Source organism: Mus pahari, chromosome 14 (assembly GCF_900095145.1).
Source record: "Mus pahari chromosome 14, PAHARI_EIJ_v1.1, whole genome shotgun sequence".
In the NCBI taxonomy this organism is placed as follows: domain Eukaryota; kingdom Metazoa; phylum Chordata; class Mammalia; order Rodentia; family Muridae; genus Mus; species Mus pahari.
In genome coordinates, this window is record NC_034603.1 from 45,793,888 (window position 1) to 45,798,221 (window position 4,334).

A 4,334-nucleotide genomic window follows, 5' to 3' on the forward strand; every position below is an offset into this window, starting at 1 on the left:
CTTAATCCCAGCACTCAGGAGGCAGAAGCAGATGGATCTCTTGAGTTTGAGGCCAGTCTGGTCTACAGAGTAAGTTCCAGGACAGCCAGGGCTATACAGAGAAACCCTGTCTCAAAAATAAATAGTACACAAATAAACAACTTGTCAGCCAAGCTAGTGGCGCACAGCTGTAACCCTCATACTTCTAGGACAGGATGATCATCGGGACGGAATTCAAGGTCATACTCTGCTACATAGAAAGTCCAAGTCCATCCTTGAGACCCTATCTCAAAAAAGCAAAAGAATAAAAGAAAGAAAGAGGCTGGGGAGGTGTCATGATGGGTAAGAGTGCCTGCTGAGCAAGATTGAGGGGCTGTGTTTGAATTCCCAGCATCCATATAAAAAGCCAATAACCACACACACACATATTCCTGTAACCCCAGCACTGAGGGTTGGTGTAGAAAGGGCATTGCTGAGGCTTGTTGGCCTTCAGCCTAGCTCTCAGTTATATGAGAGATCCTGGCTCAAGGGCCTAAGGCAGGGAGTGGTAGAGTAGGACACCAAAGATCTTCCCCTGCCCTGCATGGGTGAATGTACCCATGCACATGTGCATGTACCACACATGTATAAGCACATACACACCTCAAAACAATTTTGTAAAGATTTGTTTTATGAATGTAACTATACTGTCACTGTCTTCAGACTCACCAGAAGAGGACATAGGATCCTATTACAGATGGTTGTGAGCCACCATGTGGTTGCTGGGAATTGAACTCAGGACCTCTGGAAGAGCAGTCAGTGCTCTTAACCGCTGAGCCATCTCTCCAGCCCCTCAAAACAAGGTTTTGGGGTTTTTTTGGTTTTGTTTTTTTGTTTCTTTTGAAGTGGGTTTCATTGTCACTCTGGCTGACCTAGAACTTGCTATGTAGACCAGGCCAGCCACAGAGCTCTACCTCCCAAGTACTGGGATTAAAGGTATACATCACCACTCCCAGCTCAAAAAAAAAAACAAAAAAAACCAAAAAACTTAATTTTTAAAACAACTATGAGTCAGGCAGTGGTGGCACACGCCTTTCTAGCACTTGGGGGGCAGAGACAGGCATATTTCTGAGTTCGAGGCCAGCCTGGTCTACAAAGTGAGTTCCAGGACAGCCAGAGCTATACAGAGAAACCCTGAAACCCTGTCTCAAAAAACCAACCAACCAAACAAACAAACAAACAAAAAAATCAAAAAACAGAGAAACCCTGTCTCAAAAAAAAAAAAAATAGAACCTAAGAACTGTTTGTTTGTCATTTTGGGTTCCCAAGACAGGGTTTCTCTGTGTAGTCTTGGCTGTTCTGGACCAGGCTGGCTTCAAACTCAGAGATCTTCCTTCCTTTGTCCCACCAAGTGCTGGGATCAAAGGTGTGTGTCGCCACTCTGGCTCTAATTAAATGTTTTACTCCTTTAATCTCTAGTTAACGTTGGGAAAATAGACCACTACCGCCCTTGTTTAGTAGACTAAAGAACCTGAGCCACATGGTAGGGAAGATGTTCACACAAAGATGCAATGAGTGTGTGCTCACTCTCAACCAGGCCTTGAACCCAGAACCCCAGACTTGAAGCCTGTGTACCAGAACAGGGCCCCACGGTCTAGCCTGACCATTTGATCTAGATTGTTCAAAAGCAATGACTAGCCAGGAAAGACTACCAAAGTAGCCTAGAAAAGGTGGTGGACAAAGAGACAGAGCCTAGTGAGGAAGAAGGGATGATTTGGGTTTGTGATGGGACCAATGGCCTCCCAGAGCGGAGACAGCAGGACCATAACCCCAGAGCACACTCTTCCAGTGCATACTCTGGAGTTTCATGTACTTGTGAAGGACAGGAGAGGGTTCAATATGCCGACAGAGCCCCTCCGTGCTGCTGTCTCACCCTGGCCTGAGGGCATGGCACAGACAGGGTTAAGGGGGCAGGAATCCATGCCTCTGGGGTGGGTCATCAGGAGCCTCCTTTGGCCTGATAATCCACACTGCCTATCTCTTCCATAGCAGCTGTGAGGCAGGCAAGCTGTCCTAGTGAGGGGGGGCGGGAGAACCTCCTAGCTGATGGCGGGAAGCACCTGCTTTCAAAAGCAGGGAGTCACGGACTCTCTGGGTGTTTTCATACTGAATAACTATCTTCAGTGCTGTGACTAGTGGTGAGAGGCCATGGCCTGAGAGTAGACACCACGGGGGTCCCCACTGATCCTGAGAACAAGAACTCGAGCTGATGAACAGGCCTAAGCAGGTGGTGACGTCCATCCTTCCCCCGTGTGTCTATGCGGGTGTGCAAAAGGCACACACACTATTGCACACATCTTTGCAGGTATGGGAGTGAGCACAGGGGTCCATGGCTACATGCCTCATTGGAAATGAATAGGGGAAGCTCACTGAAAAGCCAGAGGGAAGGAGCCTGGTGTTTGGTGAGCTGCACTGTACACAGCCAGGCTGGAGATGAGAAACATCCTCCTGTATGACCTTGAACCTCACAAAGTTATGGAAAGGAAGGCACTTGGCCTTTCTGACGAAGAAGCCAAAACTCCAAGATTATAGACAGGGGCCAGAGCCATTTAGCAGGTGTCAGAAAACCTCAGACCCTGACAGGTTCAAAGCCATGCTGTCCTATCTGACTCTATCCACCCTGGATGGTGGTCAAGAAGCACGTGACAACTCTAAAGTGTACGTCCCGACCCCATAAGCTGAAAGCCCTGCTTCAAGCCATGGACAGTTCTGTGATGTCAAGTGCCAAGATGGTGGCTCAGAAGCTGGCGGGAGTTCAAAGAGAGAACGGAACCCAGTGGGAAAACATACTTGTAATCCTGGCCCTTGGAAGATGGAGGCAGGAAAATCCCAAATTGGAGATCAGCTTCAACCACTTACTTGTACGGTTGAGACCACTCTGGGCTACTCAAAACAAAATGCACACACAAAGGTTTTCAAAGGAGAAAGGAAGAGAAGGATTTGGGGCTGGATATGTAGTTCAGTTGTAGAATGCTTCCCTACCCTGCATCGGGGTCAGGTGAATGAAAGGAGTCTGAGGGAATGGAAATGAGAGAGAGACAGGAATGAACCTCTTCAGAGGCGTTCCCACACAGCCTTCCACAGAATCTTCGCAAGGAAGGTGGGGAAACTATTCTCATCCTCACCTTATAGTCAAGGAAACTGAAGCACAGAGAGATGAACTAAGCAGTACACACAATCAGGCCTGTTATGGCAAGTGGGAAAATTCAGGTCTGATTCTCTTGCCTCTGAAACTCACGTGACCCGCTGAATTCTTGATGAGTTTGTGTGCAGAATCCTGAAGCGCAGAGCCAGAGCCCTACATCCTTAGTTGGTTTTACTGTCATGCACAGCCATGTGCTTGAGCCTCAGCTTTTCTGCCATAAAGGTGGCATGCAGTCATGAAGACTGATGAACACTTGCAGGACCCCTTCCAGGAAAGCCATGTCTAAGAGCCACTCTCTGAAGAGCTCCAGGAGCATCAGGGAACACTATTCAACACACAGACTCGCTTCAGAAGCCAAGAGGGAACCGGCTGAGGTCATGAGAAGACTTGGGGCACAGTCTCCAGGGTGGCGTCTGTTCCACGTAAGGCATTCTCTGAACACTTCCCGAACCACAGACATGAACCCAACTTGAGGCCATTCACAGAGTAGTTGTAAATACCCAGGGGTCATATGACTGCAACAGGTGCTAAAGACAACAAGGAAAGACCCAAGGCCTGGACACGGGGATGTGCCAGAGGGTTGGAAGTGTCGCCGAGTAGTGAAGATGGACCTCAGGTGGGGTAAGCAGGCAAGTTCCCCTTTGTCATTTACCAACCACACCAACAGTTTAGGATTAGGGAAGTCTTCCAGCTTCTTACAAGTTTTCTTTTTAAGTGTGTGTGTGTGTGTGTGTGTGTGTGTGTGTGTGTGTGTGTGTCTGTGTGCGTGTGTCTGCGTGTGCACGCCATGTTGAGTTATGCTTGTGAGCTGCCTTGTGTGGCTTCAGAGCCATCTCCCAGGCCACATCCTTTTCCCTCCGTCTTTTCTTTTCTTTTTTTTTTTTTTTTGTTTTTGTTTTTTTGGTTTTTTTCGAGACAGGGTTTCTCTGTATAGCCCTGGCTGTCCTGGAGCTCACTTTATAGACCAGGTTGGCCTTGAACTCAGAAATCCACCTGCCTCTGCCTCCCGAGTGCTGGGATTAAAGGCGTGCGCCACCACGCCCGGCCCCTCCATTTTTTCTTAATTCCTGTTTTCGCACTAGGGATTAAGCTACACTACAGGTCTTCAGTTTGTTTTTCTTTTCATACCTGCTATAGATTGATACTAGATTGATTGATTAAAAAAAAAAAA